An 18,583-nucleotide genomic window follows, 5' to 3' on the forward strand; every position below is an offset into this window, starting at 1 on the left:
GAGTTAACACGATGAAAGACAGAAGCTGGAATGAGATGCTGTGGCTTCTTCTGACAGAGTCATCTTTAAAAGATGTTGGCATTTATGGACAATCCCTACCCACACACCCTGCTTGTATTGGTTTTTACAGCCCCAAACCTGCATTGTCAGGACTAGAGATGATGAAACAGGAACACATGGAATACACCCATGCTCTCTTTGAAGGAAACCTTAGGTTTGCAACTCATTATTCTCACATACTGGGATTTTGCTTGTGGTTCAAGTTTTCAAGTTTTGGAACTAATTCTAAACTCTTTCCTCTTGCCATCATTAATAATTTCCATTATATAGTTAATCAAGAGACCAGAAAGGTGACTTGGGTGAGATGTTAAGTCCACAGTAGAGAACAATACAAATAATTAACTTCAAGTCAGTGTCCTGGAGTCTAGCAAATGACAATTTTTCATGTAACTGTGCCGCATAAAAGGTTAATCTTTATACATAGCCCAGGGTCATTATTTGGTACCTTGGGAAATTATGGTAGCAACAACCACTACTCTTCATATGTGGAGCATGTCTCAATTCAAGTACCGTCCCAAGCATTAGCTCATTTGAGCCTCAAACTAATCCTGTCACTGGTATTAGCATTATTCCTTTTCTATAATGACAGAACTGGGGTGAAAGTGGTAAAATAAATGAAGCTAGTAATACATTTAAATCTTTTAAATTCCAAATCATATGACCTTTCTCTTACACCAAACTACAATTCATTATTATTCCTACATCTAAAATCTTAATTATAAGAAGTGTTTCTTTGTAGTTATTTATAAATTTTAACCTTTAATCTCTTAAACCTCAAAAGTGAAATATGATTCTCCTTATAAAGTCATGTAAGAAGAAAAGTTATTGCTCGCTGTCGTGATCACAAACGCTTAGATGAGAGATGATAAATTCGATGGTAGAATGGACCCATGATCCTTACATAAAAATTTGTAAAGGTAACCCATTCATTCATTCGTTCATGTTTCCTCCCTTCTTTCCTTTCTCCCTTCTTTTTTTCCCCTTTTCTTTCTTTCTTTCTTTCTTCCTTCTTTCTTTTCTTCTTTCCTTCCATTTAAAAATGTTAATTGAACACTTACAATATATGTGCCAGGCACTGCCACTTAAAGGGGTAGCTAAAATACTGACACTTTGAGGTAACACTGGTGAAAGTTTACTGAAGATACCAGCAGAGAACATGGAAGAAAAAGCAATTCTGTGAATAAGGGAAGTTATGTTGGACAAGTGTCACGTCTGAGTTTTTTGTTTGTTTGTTTGTTTGTTTTTAACCTGAGAAATGAAGGGATTAGAGTGCATAATATCTAAGAGTTCTACAACTCCTACCTTTTATTAAACTGAATTTCTCTGCCTAAGTTGGGTCTTAAGAAGAGCTAAATATCATGCCTGGGTCTTAATGTTTTTCTAAGTGGTCAATAAAGTATTGAATGAGCCACTACAGGAACCTAAGAAACGCCATAAACCAGTATGCAGCATAACAGCATAAGCCAGATTCTACCTGGTAAAGATTTTCTAGAGAAAAACATTTTTACTTCAATTTTTCTAAGATCTATAAATATCTGTAATGAAGCACTTCTTGCAATTAAAGTGAAGCTTGAGCTACTGAGCATTGAAACTTAAACGTGTAAATACCAAGAAGGAAGAGCTAACATTTCTTGAGTCCCTGTTAGGTTCTCAGGCCAAAATTAGGTACTTTGATGTAAATGAGCTCATTACATAGAATGCCTTGTAGCTTCTCAGATTGGCTCCCAGTTACTGGTTGTAAAGATTACTTCTCTTGTGGGTGTTGTTAGTATTAACCACTCCATATGTACTCGCACCTTCTCAGGGCACACGTGCTTTGCTCTATTCAAAATGTTCTCTTCAGTTTTCTCAGCCCACACATTTGCTACTGCCTTATTTTTGTCTTATCTTTTCTCCTTCTCTCCATCTCTCCTTCCCTCATTTTGTCCTGTTCTTTCTTCCTTCAACAAATATTTATCAAGCATCCACTATGCACCAGGCACTATTCATTCATGCTGTGTCTATATCAGTGAGGGAAACAAAGATCTTGATCTTATGGCTTAATTGGAGACCTGTTACGATTAGATAAATACAAGCATACTGGGTTGTTTTAAGTGCTATGAAGAAAAATAAAGCAGGATGAGGACACAGACTGTGACAGTTCTTGTCCTTGTCTTTGCTCTGCCCTATGTCTTTTTCCTGCTCCAGAGGCTCTCTCTCCTCTGGCTACCAGAATTCTAACCATGCCAGTTCCCAGCCCAAGCCTCAGCACTCCATGCAAGCTTCCCCAGCGTCTGGCGTCCATATGCATGTTTTTTCATTTTTCTGAACTCTTCTTTTGCACTTATTATTAGCACCAGAGAATTTAGAACATAATTACTCTCTAGTTGCTTTGTAAGTCATAGCCTGGTCACTAAGCTTGATTGCAGTCTTTGAGAGCAAGGAACATGAGTTACATTACGTTTTTATTTCTCAGCCTCTTGCTTAGGAGCAAACACAGATTGGGTGCTCAACCAGTTCTCATAAAATGATGTTTACAGAAACATTTTATAGAAACATGAAGATATCTTACAGAAAAAGGGCATCATAACAAGCTTTAATTAAACCCTGATGTGCTAAAAGCTATGCAGAATAGAAAGTGAAAACATTTTTTTCCATTTTGATACTAAAAGTTCATAGACATGTAAATTTTTGTATAACATGGAGTGAGGTTTTTTAACTCTTCTTGAGTCACAGATTTCTTTGACAATCTGATGACCGTCTATGGATCCACTCTCAGAATAACATTTTTAAATATACAAAATAAAATACTTAGGAGTACAAAGGAAACTGATTATATTAAAATAAAGTTATCAAAATATAAAAGATTTTGATATAGTAGCACACATACTTACTTCCTTCTTGATTTATTAAGTAGTAAGATTAATTGGTGGATCTAATAACAACTACAATGTCCGAGGAACATGAGTCATATTTCAGCATATTTGTAACAAAGTGATATGAAAATACTTGTGATTTCTACTGGTGACAAAATTGTAAGTACCTCTGATACTACCATGGTTTTTAGACTATGCTAAAAATGAAAGGAAATGCTGAAAGTCTCTGTTAATTACTAGTAGAAAGAAACAAGTACTTTTTCTCATCCCGGCCAACAGATCCCTGATTCCTTTGAGGGATTCCGTGTGTGTGTGTGTGTGTGTGTGTGTGTGTGTGTGATTTGTAAATCTCAGGTAAAGAACCAGGCTCTATAATCTTCTGTGATAGGGGGTCTTTAGAATTCAAATTAAAAAACATTCTTAGGAATCGTAAGTCCACTTTAACCTACAGCATAAGATGTGAAATACAAACGACTTAGAATAGTTTGCTATACTGAAGAAAGACAAAATTAATCCTACGAATGTATACTAAAATTAAACCCAGCAGGTAGATCGAGATCCTGTGTGGGTTTCAGTTGATACCACACATCAGTGCACTCATACACGTTGTCTTTCTATTTCTGCTGCAAGGAGGTCTTATTGGAAACAATTAAATATGTAAATGAGAACTGGGAAATAGAGCTGGGGATTTACAGAATATTTAGCCATTTGCTATTTTACAAATTCCAAGTTTTTGCTTCTTAACAGTGGGACCTACCCTGGGTTTAGACCCCCAGGTTTTCAGTGGGTAACAGGATTACCTTTACTTAATTTGATCAAGTGTCTTTATTCAGAAGTTATCTGTTGTGGAAATTTCCCTAGTTCTGCTTAAAGTCATAAACCCACTTTTATCGTGCTAAATGGATGCCTTACTATTTATACATACTATGAAGACCTGGGCTCTACTGGGAAACCTACATGCTATGAGGATGCTGAAAGTGAAGCAATCATTACAGAGAAAAAAAGCAACAAATTTTTGTAATCTGTAATAGTTGGCTAGACACTCCTTACCTCCTAGCCTTTGGAGACAGCACTGGGTGAATATAAAGCCATGAAACTTAATGTTCATTCCGTAAGGTAAATCAGGTTTCTTAAGGTGTTTACACAATAGATGTATTTTTGGTGAGAAAAACAGCTTCCCTTCATGCATCTGAATAAGGTTGGTAACTCTACAACAGACACATCTCCTCAAGCCATATGGCCTAGAACAGGTTAAGGAATACATGAAAAGTCAGGAATAAGGATCACTCACGCTGGACCCGGTGCAGACTTTTCCCAGGAGCTGTGTAACCCTGGATGAAGACTGGGACTGGGGGTAGTGGGTGGCTGTGCACCCAAGAGCATCTGAGAAGCCTTATTTTCTTGTGAACATACAGATAAAATTCAAGAAATGGAATCTGGGGAAAGTGTGTAAATTTCCAAATAAATGGGATAAAGATATGTTTTTAGGCAGAGATAAGATACATTTCTCCCTTAATATGAATTTAATTAATTAAATGAATTATGCAACCACTAAGGTGAGTTCATAATTTACCACAAAACATAAGTCAAATTAGGAAAATTCATGTAATTTTAATAGCACATGAAGAAAGGACACTATAAAGTTGAATCAACTTGGTATTGGTATATGTGAAAGATCTAGAAAAGCATACTCCCATAGTTTAAATAATAATAGTTTTAATTTTTTTAAATTATTGTGATCCTAAGACAGAGAAAAAAATTTTCAATTTTGGTTGAATACACAGTTAATGTGAAATTAGGATAGGTGTCATTTTTTCCCATTACATTTTACATCTGTGGTAATACTTTCCCCCACCCCAATAAAAAATAACACCATTATATCCAGCTAGAAAAAAGTACCTTATTATTACCAATTTGGTATTTAGAATCAGATAGAACTAGTTTCAGTCTAGGTGCTATTTAGTATTTGATTTTTTTTTATTATCACCAACTTATTTTATCTCTCTGAGCCTTAGTTTTCTTACTTTTAAAGCTATTGTGAAAACAGATGTCGCAGGGATCAAATGTGTTAGTACATATAAAACACAGTGTCTTTCACATAGTAAATCCTCACAAAGAATACAACTCTCATTAGATAATTTTCCAAACTGGGTGTTTCAGGAGGCATTTGGTCACTGTGGCCAAAGTTCTCAAATACACCTCTGGCACACGTATGCATTCACAAGGCAAGTTTCTGCAGTCAGTGTCATCAGGGAGACCTTGGGGCTCCTCAAGAAACAAAAAATGTATTGTTATTAAAAGTTTCCAAATTTTAATTTATCAAACTGAGAAAAAGCAAATATTATCAGAGCTGATGAGCCTGTGGCTGTGAATAAGATGTTGCTGACATTGTGTAGCTAAATATTGCTGGTTGCATGCCTCTGGCTCTTGAGGAAGGTACTCAGTCCTGATCCTCATGTCTGGAAGTCCTGGGGACCAGCACATCCGGGGTCAGAACCAAGTCTGCACTCTGTGGGTGTGTTCCCTCTCTCTCCTACTAGGTCCTTCCCGGGCATGCACTCTTGCCTAAATGTGTTCTGCTTCTCCATGTCCCCTGACATTCCTGAAGGGCCATGGAATCCGTCCAGGCAGATTCCCAACGCTCTCCTAAGTTGTAAAGCTGTGCAGAGAAGAGGAGATGGCCTGATCTCAGTAGAGGTCGAACTTGTTCCTGGGTCCTGGTGAGACAACAAGTGCCCCATGGCTCCCACCTGTTAACAGCCTTGGCTCTTCCTTTCGTCTCTTCTCCCCAGACCCCCTCAAAGAAAGAAAGAAAAAAACACAGAAGCCAGTTTGAACATCTTCTGTTCATTAGACCCTTTCCTCCCAGGGTTCCCAGTCTCCTCTGTACATTCTCAGATGAACCCGAGCAGCTTCCTCAGCTCCCTATCTCTGGTGGCCTTATGCAGTACTCAAGGCTCCCGTGAGGAGCTCCTTAGAATTTCCCCCCAAACTCCAGCCAAGTTCTATCTGGTGGGGACAGTCCAACTGCAAGGGGAAAAGGCGTACTTGTTTAGGATTGCCTTTTCCCTAATCTCACTGTGTGGAGTGGGCAGTTCTTGCTCATTCGTGGAAGCCAAATGTCTCATTTTATGGTCCTAGAAAATTATTGTCATTTCATTCAGAATGATAATGATGTGACGTTAAGTCTGTGATTAAAAATAAGTTTCAAGTAAACAGGTTTCTGGGGGGAGAATCCCATGGCTGTGCAAAGGGATTACAGTTAATTCTAAACATGGCGTCCTTTAAAACTATTATGAGACAATAATTTTAACAGTTCTACAGATGATTAAAAAACCATTTTCTAAAATATTCTCACTGGAGTTCCTTTTTTAAAGAAAACATTTAATTGCTCCAATCAAGCATAACTACTTTCTGTTTATGGTGTAATTTGTATACTCTGATCACATGGTGTGTGGCTATTTGTCATAATTTTATAAGTGTATATTCCCCACTGTAGCGATTGGCTATCATTAATTGTGAATAATTCCCTGCTCATTAAAGTCCTGCAAAAAGATGGCAAAGCCAGGCCCAGCAAACAAGAGGAGGATGGGAAGCCCAGTTGAGCCCTCTCCGTATGTGGACACTATATTTCCCAGGACTTTATAAACTGCATCCATTTGGAAGGCATTTAAAATGATATAAACTAGTGACAAAAGCCAGCTTTTCCAGGATTTCTCACGTAAAAAACCAAGCATTTCTAATGCTTTCCCTGCTGCAGGTAGCAATTACTTTATGCAGCTCAAACTGGCTTTTCTTTTAAATATTTAAACCTGCTGCAACCCTTCTTTGCATCGTATAGGTTAAACCATCCTGACAGGAAACAGGAAACTGCATAAGGATTGTCCCAAAGGGACCATTTCAAAATATAGTAATCCCATTACCTAGTTAGGGAACATCAGATCCTCACACTGTGCAAATGGCTCAGAAGATAAAAGATCTAGAAGTAACATCTATCTGCGCAGCCTAATAAGCGTCTCAGTGTGGATAAGTTGTATGACGCTGATGAGAACTAAAACAATCCAGGTTTATTTGGAGCGGAACAGAATCCAGAACAATGGGAGCCGAGTGCAATGCTAATCATAAACATCTGTAGTCAGCTGTCCACTATATGTTATCTATTTCCTTGGTATAATAAAAACATCTTATGGCATTTAAACTTTGTACAAAGTAGCCTATTCTCCTGTGCATCCTCTTCACTCCTTTCAGGTGAGCTCTTTTATCTGTTTCTTCCACTCTTACCTCCATGTTCTGTGCCTCTATGTGTGGGATGCCCCCTTGCAAACTCTGCTACCCATTATTCAAACGGTTCCTGAATTCCCACCACTTTCTCCATAAAACTTTTAATAAATCACCCAGAATAGCTCACAGAATGCTGTTTAGCCTTCCTACAGAAGTGACTGGGAGAATAACAGCAGTTCTCGGGCTGCCTCCTCCTGCCTCAGACCAATAAAGGTGCTGCCTCTACATGCACCTTTGGAAATATTTTGCCTACTCCTATAATGGATGCCTGTGTTAATGCGATCTTATTTTTCAAGTCAAATCAGTAACTGTGTATTAATCCCTTATTATTGACAAGGAACTTCTATCCAAATCATTGTTGAACACTACCACCAGGTGTATAGATAATTTTCCATGGTATTTTGGGCAAACAGGATTATGTTGTGATCACTGCCATTTTTACCAACATCATCATTAATAAAGCTAGAGGTGTCCTAGACTTGGATAAGACAAAGAATAGCATAATCAAAGGCCCCATAAGTTATGCCAATGGGTCTTAGGTATCTTAATATAAGCAGGGAATCATAGCTTCCTTGGGGACAGCACTTTCCTGTGTGGGGGTTGTGTGTATGTCTGTGTGTGTATGATTCTCCTGTTTCCACTCAATATATTAATAACAACATGCAAATTAACATCCAAGTGCCCTGACACTATAGACATTCAAATTTCTTGACTCTCTTCCATTTGTCTTGTCACACTTACCTGATTTTTGGCCTCTTGTTGTGACCCTGTCATTGAAGGGCTCCACACTGGCCCTTTGCACTGGACAAATGGATATGGATTTAACTGTCATTTTTCCTTGAGCATGGCTGACCCTTGCGCTCTGGCTCAGTTTCATTCTGGATGTTGCTGGCCATTCCATAACCTTACCTGTTCTCAGCTCTCAGAATTCCATGTTGTTTAGTCTTGTCTTGGAATTCTACAGAGGTGGAAAGGCAGTAGTTAAACATTATCTGCTTAGCTGAATAGTCAGCTATGAATAAAATGCAACTCCTGTTTCTGAGGAGTTCATGGTCCAGATGAAAAGATGAATTTGTGAACATTATTAATTATATAATATGATAGTGCAACAACAAAAGTATGTGCAAATTGCTGTGGCTGCCCAGGAAAAGTAGTAGTGTTTTAGTAAAGGATATTTTGAAAAGGTTTAATTAAACTAAAAAGAAAAGATATTGTTCCAATTGCAGCATCATCTCAATTACATAAATATATAAAATGAAACTGACAATTTCTATTATAACATATTTATCATGTTTTACAGTCTCTTCCTCATCAATTTATTTGCAAAACATCTTTATTCAGATGTGACTAGGACAGTGTCTTTGTTCTGACAGAAAGAATCAATGTTTACAGTCAATTTAGAGGAAAACATCTGGTGACAAGTTTATGTCAGTTGAGAAGACAGCAGAGCACCTTAAGATGTGAGGATTCCGTTGGACATTTTCATCACATATTGGTTGGAGTCTTCCTTCATAAGTACCCATATTTTCTTCTAGGGAAAACTGAATCCCACATATGTACAATAAATAAAAAATATGTGCCATTTTTTAGGGTTATCTAATGATACAAATGGTTTAAATTATTTCTAACTATTTAAAAAGAAATTATGCCAAACTACTGGATTCTTCTAGCCAAAAGATATTAATAAAAAGAGAGTTAGATACAAATATGAAGGAGGGAGAACTAGCAATAGAAAATCGTAGGCCACTGTATCATTATATAGAGAAAATCATTACATCAGTCTAATGATATAACCTGAAAGGACTTAGTAAAAACTAAATATGGGATGAAATTCATTGGTTTTTAATGAGTTTGAGTATACATGTGAATTGATGGGACTGTTTGTAAATTGAAAGCTATTATGAAAAGAAATTCATACATTACTTGCATAATTAAAAATATTATTAAAAAGACATAATGAAGGAGTCCTTATTGCAGAACTCCAGGATCCATTCCATTCCTCATACAGATTTCTACATAGAGCCCTTTACTCTGGATTTTCATAAAACTTCTATTTTGATGCCCATTTGGGAGAATATTCTCAATTTTTTTATTATAAACTCAGCATTCTGTCATTACAGTATAGATGCTTTTAGTAAAATTGGTAAGGAGCCCCTCAACTGCAATAGATTTTTCTGGTTAATTTTCTTGGCCATTCTTGCCATTGTACATGTTTATTGTATATGAACCACTCACATTTGTTGTGTAATTAATCCTGGAACCAATCTGTTTTTGTAGCTTCATCTCTCTAGAAGTTAAAAGGACAAAGCTCAGGGATTTGATATGGAAGATAAAAAGAATTTAGACTGATGAAAAGATAGAACTTACCTTTAGGGTTCTTAATGTTTCACTTTAAAGAAAAAAATAAGATTAAAAAAATCTGAATCTGAAAATTTACAGCTAAGAATTTAGCTAAATAATGAAACTAAACTCTACTCAGCACCAGATAATTGTCAAAGGAAAAAAAGTAACTTTATCAATACACACACACATATACAAATCTACCTGTAGTGAGGAAGTAAATTGGATTAAAGTGTAGAGCTCAGGAAGTGAAAAGGTATGGTCTTCCTACTTCTCTTCAAAGCCAGTCACCTTCTCTATGCAAGGTCACATATCTCTTCAGTGCCTTTAAACTTCCTTCTCTGCTAGATCTTACTCTTTAGGATCTAGAGACGGCTGAAATACGTCCCATTCTAAAACAAAAGCAGATAGGGGCCCTATTTCATTTTCCTGCATGTAGCTATCCAGTTTTTTCAGCACCATTTATTGAATACACCTTCATTTCCCCGGCATGTGTTGTTGTTTGCTTTGTCAAAGATTAGTTGGCTATAGGTGGATGGTTTTATATCTGGGTTCTCTATTCTATTCCATTAGTCTATTTCTCTATTTTTATACCAATACCATGCTGTTTTGGTTACTATAGCCTTGTAGTATAGTTTGAAGTCTGGTAATGTGATGCCTCCAGATTTTCTCCTTTTGCTTAGGATTGCTGTGGCTACTCAGGCACTTTTCTGGTTCCAAATGAAGTGTAGAATTAATTTTTCTAAATCTGTGAAATATGATATTGGTATTTTGATGGGGATTGCATTGAATTTGTAAATAATTTTGGGTAGTATGAACATTTCAACAATGTTGATTCTACTGATCCAAGAGCAAGATATGTTTTTCCATTTGTTTGTGTCCTCTGCAATTACTTTCCTCAGTGTTTCATAGTCCTTCTTGTAGAGGTTTGTCACTTCCTTGGATAAGTATATTCCTAGGTATTTTATTTTCTGTGTAGCTATTGTGAATGGTATTGAGTCTTTGCTTAGTTTGACTCTCAGCTTGACTGTTATTGGCATATAGAAATGTTACTGATTTGTGTACATTGATTTTGTAACCTGGGGGACGATTTGGGGTTTTCTAGATACAAGATCATGTTGTCAGCAAAGAGCAATAGTTTGATCTCCTCTTTCCTGATACACTTTCTTTCTTTTCCTTGCCTGATTGCTCTGGCTAGGACTTCCTGCACTATGTTGAATGGAAGTGGTGACAGTGGGCATCCTTGTCTTGTTCCAATTCTTAGGTAGAATGTTTTCAACTTTTCCTTATTCAGCATGATGTTGGCTATGGGTTTGTCATATATGGCTTTTATAATTTTGAGATAAGTTCCCTTTATGCCTAGTTTGTTGAGGGTTTTCATCATGAAAGGGTGCCGGATTTTGTTGAATGCTTTTTTTGCATCTATTGGGATGATCATATAGACTTTGCTTTCACTTCTGTTTATATGGTAAATCATATTTATTGATTTACATATACTGAACCATCCTTGCATCCCTGGGATGAAGCCCACTTAGTCATGGTGGATTAGTTTTTTGATGTGCTAGTATTTTATAGAGGATTTTTGCATCTATATTCACAAGGCATATTGGTCTACAGTTTTCTTTTTGTTGTGTTCTTTCCTGGCTTTGGTATCAAGATGATACTGGCTTCATAGAATGAGTTGGGAGCATTCTCTCTTTCTCTATGCTATGGAATAATTTCTGTAGTATAGATACCAGTTCTTTTTTGTAGGTCTGGTAGAATTTGGCTGTGAATCCATCTGGTATGGGGCTTTATTTGTTGTTGGAAGATTTTTTTATTACCACCTCAATTTCATTGTTCATTATTGGTCTGTTCAGGAGTTCTATTTCTTTCTGACTGATTCTTGGGAGGTTGAGTGTTTCCAAGAATTTGTCCATTTTCTCTATGTTTTCTTGTTTATGTGTGTAGAGATTTTCATAGTATTCATTATGATGTTTTGTATTTCTGTGGTAAATTAATTCAGGATGTATAAAAGACTTAAATAGAAGGCATGAAACCATAAGGATTCTAGAGGAAAATGTAGCAAAAACTCTTCTATATATCAACTCAGGCAAAGAATTTATGACTAAGACCCCAATGGCAATCATAGCAACAACAAAAATAAATAAATGGGATTTGATTAACCAAAAAGGCTTCTGCACAGCTAAGTAAATAATCAACAGAGCCAATAGTCAATCTACAGAAAGGGAGAAAATACTCACAAGCTATACATCCAATAAAGGGCTAATATCTAGAATCTACAAAGAACACAAGCAAATCAGCAAGAAAAGAACAGACAATCCCATTAAAAAGTGGGCAAAAGTCTTGGACAGAAGCTTTGCCAAAGAAGATAGACAAATGGCCAATAACCATATAAAAAATGCTCAATGTCACTAATCATAAGGGAAATGCAAATTAAAACCACAATGAAGTATTGCCTTACCTCTGTTAGAATGGCTTTTATTAAAAAGTCTAAAAACAACAGAGGTTGGTATAGATGCAGAGAAAAAGGAACACTTATACACTGTTGGTGGGACTGCAAATTAGTACAACCTCTATGGAAAACAATATGGAGATTCAATCCAGCAATCCCACTACTGTGTATATAACGAAAGGAAAAATATGTCATTATATTGAAAAGATACCTGCACTTGAATATTCATTACAGCATAATTCAGAATTTCAAAGATACGGAATCAACCCAAGTGCCTCTCAATTCATGAGTGGATTAACAAAATGTTGTGTATGTATACCATGAAGTACTACTCAGCCATGAAAAGGATGAATTAATGCCTTTTGTGGTAATGTGGAGGGAACTGGAGACCATTATCCTAAGTGAAGTATCACAAGAATGGAAAAACAAACACCACATATACTTGCTATTAAACTGAGACTAACTGGTGAACACACATGTGCACAGAGGAATATAAAACTTAGTGGAAATCAAGGAGGAAGGAAGGGAAAAGAGGAGAGGGGCAAAAACCTACCTAATGGGTATAATGAACACTATTTTGGTGATGGGCACTCTTGTAGCTCTGATTTAAGCATTACAAAAGCAATTCATGTAACCAAAAAGATTTTTACCCCCTTAATACTTTGAAATAAAAACAAAAGAAAACAAAAAACAACAATAAAATCATAGCTGTATTTCCCCAAGTCTTTTGAATACGTGCCATCTAATATAGAAGTCACAAGCCACTGTGGCTATTTAAATTTAAATTTAATAGCACAACTAAGTGACTGTAGTCAACAATAAGTTATGATATACTTTCAAATAAACAAAAGAGTAGAATTGGACTGTTCCTAACACAAAGAAATGATAACTGCTTGAGGTGATGGATACCCCAATTACCCTAATTGATTAATATACATTTTATGCCCATTTCAAAACATCACATGTACCCTATAAATATTCACAAATATTATGTACCCATACTAATGAAAAATAAAAAATTTAAAATAAATAAAACCAAAAGCAAAGCAATACAAACACCATTGTTTCATTGACCTTGGATTCCCTTCTAGCAATGACTTTTCTCTGTTCTTTTTGCATCTAAACTTCTCAAACATGAACAGAGGGGGAGGAATTCTACAATTAAGGGCTCAATCCCTTGCTTCCCATCCAATAGTCAACACAGCAATCTTTCTACTACTCCATGTAAACCAATCTCCTGAAGGCCACCGCTTAACTCTCATATAGATGCTTTTAGTTCTTATCTTGTTAGACTGTCAGTTTAACTTACTGGTGTTGATTATGTCCTCTTTGGAACTATTCCCTTGATTTTATATGAGACTTTTTGATTCCCTGACTTTTCCCACCACTCTTTCCCTTATTCCTTTGTAAGTTTCTTCTCTTTGGCTCACCATTTTAAACATGGGCATTCTTTTGGTTTTCCTTAGCCAATTCCTTTTTCTATTATTTTCCTCCCTGGACAAACTCATGGCTTTAGCTATGTACTTGTAGATGAAACTTGATTTATACCTTCAAACAGAATCATTCTCCTGGGATATAAATCTTCATACCCAGCCACCTGCCTGACATAACTATTAAAAGGGCTCCAAAGCACGTTAAAGTTAAAGTCCAAAATTGAATAAATCAAATTCCTTCCCCAAAATGTGTTCTTAATCTTATACTCCCCATCTGAGTTGGTGAATCTAACAGGGTCACATAAGAAAATTGGAATCATTATCAACTCCTACATTTTTCTAATGCTTTATATTACTGATCAATATTAGTGATTAGTGATTTTGCATTTTAAAATAAACTTTAATTCTTTCACTTTTTCTCTATACAGATTACCACTGCCCATCTTGGGCTCTTAAGATCTTTCTTGGAGCTATTACAGTAGCCTCCTAATGAGTCTCTTTGCCTTCACTCTTGGTGCATTTAAATGTATACATCATGATCTTTACATAATATCAGTGCTTGAGCTGAAGTCAAATCTCCCTTACTTATGTCAATGACTTCCTGGTACATATGGTACAAAATTCAACTTTCTTAGAATAGCATAAAGGCCTTCCTTTGCCTAACTGTGCCTGCCGCTGGCCCCATCCTCTCGCATGTGTCACCTCAAATGCAAATTTTAGCCCTGCTAACTTATTTGTAGATACCTGCAAACTCTTTACTGCTTCTCTTTCACATGCTCTTCTTCCTACCTGGAACATCTTTCTCTGCATCTTAATTATTTGTCACTCAGCTAGTCCTTATTTATGCTTTTATGACCCAACTCTGGGACAATTCCACCATAAACTTTCCCTTCCTCCTCTGGGCTCCATTAGGTCTGCCTCTATGTGCTTCCAAAGCAGACTTTGTAGGTCCTTTTCACAATTTAAATTCATTATGTGTATGAGTGACTCAAGGGTAAGGTCATTTTCAATGATGTGTTTTAGCACTTAGTGACATTTCTTCAGAAAACTTATGCAATATCTTCAGATTAGAACCACACATGACTTTTTTTTAAAAAAAACTGTATTATAGGTGTTATGTTTTCTTATGAGAGATCAAAGTATAATTTTTGATAGTATAATATAAAAACTAAAATGGCTTGAATATATAAACTTTTGTTAAAGTGACTTCAACCACATAAATACAAATTTGTATTTGCTTTCTCTGCTCAATCTAGAGATCTACATAAAATTATAGTTTCACAAGGCTGACCTTAATGATAGTCTATCTCCACTAAATAGCAGATGTTTGACTCTCTAGAACAAAATACTCATCAACTGTTCACTAACATGTACTTAAACATTTTCAGTGTTGAAGGACTCACTTCCCCAAAGATTAACCAATCACAAGTTGATAAAATTCAGGTGTGAACCCATCTGGACCAGGGCTTTTCTTTTTGGGAAGGTTTTTTATTGCTGTTTCAATTTCAGTTGTTGATATTGGTCTATTCAGGAATTCTATTTCTTCCTGATTGAGCTTGGGAAGGCTGTGTGATTCTAAAAATTTGTCCATTTCCTCCTCATTCTCCAATTTGTGTGCATAAAGATTTTTGTAATATTCATAGATAATGTCACGTATCTCTGTGGCTTCGGTTGTGATTTCTCCTTTCATGTTCCTGATGGAAGTTATTAAAGATTTTTCTTTTCTGCTCTTGGTTAGTCTAGCCAGTGGTGTGTCTATTTTATTTATCTTTTCAAAGAACCAACTTTTTGTTTTATTAATTTCCCTTATAGTATTTTTGTTGTCTTTTTCATTTAATTCTGATTTGATCTTAATAATTTCTCGCCTTCTGCTGGGTTTGGGGTCAGTCTGTTCTTCTTTCTCCAGCTCTTTGAGTCTATTCATTAAGTTGTCTAGTTGTAAATTGTCTGTCTTTTTGAAATAGGCATTTATGGAAATGAATTTTCCTCTCAGGACTGCTTTAGCTGCATCCCATAGATTTTGATAAGTTGTGTCACCTTTGTCATTTAATTCAAAGAATGTTTTGATTTCTGACTTAATTTCTTCCTTTACAAAATTGTTATTCAGGAGAAGGTTGTTTAGCTTCCATGACTTTGCGTAGGAATGAGAGTTCCTGTTAAGGTTCATTATTATTTTTATTCCATTGTGATCTGAGAAGATGCAGGGTATGATTTCTATTTTTTTAATTTTTTTAAGACTTGCTTTATGACCTAGGATATGGTCAATCTTAGAGAATGTCCCGTGAGCTGATGAGAAGAATGTATATTCAGTGGTTTTCGGGTAGAATGTCCTGTAGATGTCAGTCAGGCCCATTTGTTCTAGCATTCTGTTTAAGTCTACTATGTCTTTACTTATTTTCTGCTTGGAGGATCTGTCCTGTGCTGTCAGTGGGGTATTAAAATCTCCAACTATTAAAGTGTTGTTGCCTATGATTTGGTTTAGATCGAGTAGGATTTGCTTTATGAATCTGGGTGCACCTAGATTGGGTGCATACTTTCACTGCTTAGTAGGTTTTCCTTGAACAAATCAAAATTGTCTTCCTGAAAAGCCTGTTCATTGTCCCCATGTCTCTTTTCCTCAGGTCAAACAGAGCCAGTCTGCTCTTCTACTCAGTATAACTTCAAAAGTACTCACTAGGTAATATTGGATCATGTCTTCTCCAAGCTTTCTTTTCATCTCTTTTTTGGTGCTTCTATTTTACATTTCCTTCACTGTACTATCATCCTCCAGGGTACATTTCTTCTAGTGCCTATTTCCTTCTTAAATATCTGACTCTAGACCTGAATCCAGTGCTTTATGAGGCTTTGACTAGCACACAGAAGAGCAAGTGCATTTCCTCCCTCATTCTAGATGCTACATATACTTACAATTACATCAATGTCTCAAAGGTGCCTTTGATCCCTATTAGTAGGTACAACATGTTACTGATACCCTAAATAAAACAACTAATGTGAAGGCAGTCTCTTTTGTCTGAATGGGTGGTTTCACAGGCCAGGGAGGACACCATTAACAATGTTTTTGCTGTGTTGCCTGTGATGTGGAATACCGCTGTGCTACAGAGAGTACCAATTCATCCCCACACTGCTTCTTTGCTGACACTCAACTCCTCTACCCGACTCTTATGTGTTCTACCCTATTTCTGCTACCTCCACCCACTCCTGTGAGTTCTCCTTATTTCTACATCAGCCATGTTTCTTCCTTACTCATGATCTACTCTTAAAACTCTCCACTTTCTTTACATGCACTAAGCATTTTCTACCTTCTCTGACCTGTCTCCCACCATTCAGTCATCTATGTATTGAATAAATATGTTTTGAGTTCCAATAATGTGTTAGGATACAGTTAGCCAGTCTTTATGATAGATTCAATAAGATGTCTTTATTTTGCCAAATCAGATTGAAGTTAATCAATCCATCAAAGGTGAATATTTGTTTGGGCAAATAGTGAGAGTCAGGAGGGGGCAAGTGTACCAGCAGTTAACGAGGAACTCAGAATGCCTAACAGAGATGTGAGAGAAAGAACACAGTGACAATGTGAAAAGAAGATAATGGGATCAGAAAGGATGATGCTAGTGTTCATCATACACGGTTCTTAACAATCAAACAATAGGTCACATAGAAAGGAGAATTTAGGAGTTTTTATGAGCACAAACCAATAGTTTAAATACATTATGATGTATCCATAATTTAGAATAATATGCAGCCACTAAAATTCCACTTTTCAATAATATTTAATATTTGTGAAAGTATATTCCTAATTAATATAAAAGAAGAAAAGAATCATTAAATACTATTATAATAATTATAAGAGGATCCTAATTTTATAACTTGTAGTAAATATAATAAATATATCACAAGATATTGTATTATTTTTATAAATAAAAAGAAGAAAGAATAGAAATTAACAAGAATATCAGAATTATGGGTAATTATCTTTTTTATATAGTTCTGTATTTTTCATATTCACTATAATATAATACAAAATGCCTTACATTTATGATCACAGAAAATAAATGCTATTAAATATAAGATAGCTCCACTGACAAACTCAATTAATGCCTAAAAAGACAAATGACTTACATGTTTCATAATTTAGATATCACATGGATAACATGTAAAAATTGCACTTATAATTTGATTTCATGGTTTATGTTGTATATAAAATATTACAGAATATTAAACATACATAAATGAAAGATGATGTAAGAATTTAACATCTAACTACCTTTATGAAGAAAGTACCATTTTCCCTTATTTCTCTCTTCTAGCACAGCCCAATCATTCAAGCATACTTTTAAATAACATTTCTTGTATTTGAAAAGTTATTGAGTAATCAAACAGTGACCTTTTGTGCTCCACCAAGAAATGCAATTCAGCTTTGTATGGCATCCAAACTAATCAATATCCTATTATGATCACAGACAAGATTTTTATAACTGAGACACAGCAGCTAGAGTATCAGACACACTTTTGTTTTCTCTAGTGCTAGAAATTGGTGGTTTTGCATAGGAAACCATTTTAACTAAGGACATCAAATTATTTCTCTTTTTAAACAGAATAATGAATTATTAGATTGTATCCTAATGTTATGAGAATAGGGTGCATTACCCATCATACAGACATTACATCATACAGACTTATCCATTACAAAGAGTGAAAATACATATATGAATCTCCCTTCACCTTGTGTATACATTATGAATGGGTGTGAAAAGATTGATGTGTGTGATCATAGCATTATTCATAGATCAGACCTCAGGAATGCCAAGAGATACTCACATGTAGAGTTGATTTGATTATAAGGCGGCACTAACTGACCATCTAAACTGTTACTACGATAGTCAATTAGTTCATTAATAATGATCAAATCAGTTCTGTAAAGCAACACAGATATATTTGAAATGCTTACAATACACTTGAAAAAATGACAGTTTTAGAAGTACAATCCAGACAAAGGGTGCACTGTTGATTTTAGCCACAATGGGCTTCTAGGCCAAAGCAGACTTTTTTTTTTTTAATTTTTAATTTTCAAATTTTTTATTTCAGCATATTACAGGGGTACAAAAGTTTAGGTTACATATATTTCCTTTGCCCCTGCCCTGAGGCAGAGCTTAAAGTGT

Source organism: Lemur catta, chromosome 5, assembly GCF_020740605.2.
Source record: "Lemur catta isolate mLemCat1 chromosome 5, mLemCat1.pri, whole genome shotgun sequence".
Classification (NCBI taxonomy): Eukaryota; Metazoa; Chordata; class Mammalia; order Primates; family Lemuridae; genus Lemur; species Lemur catta.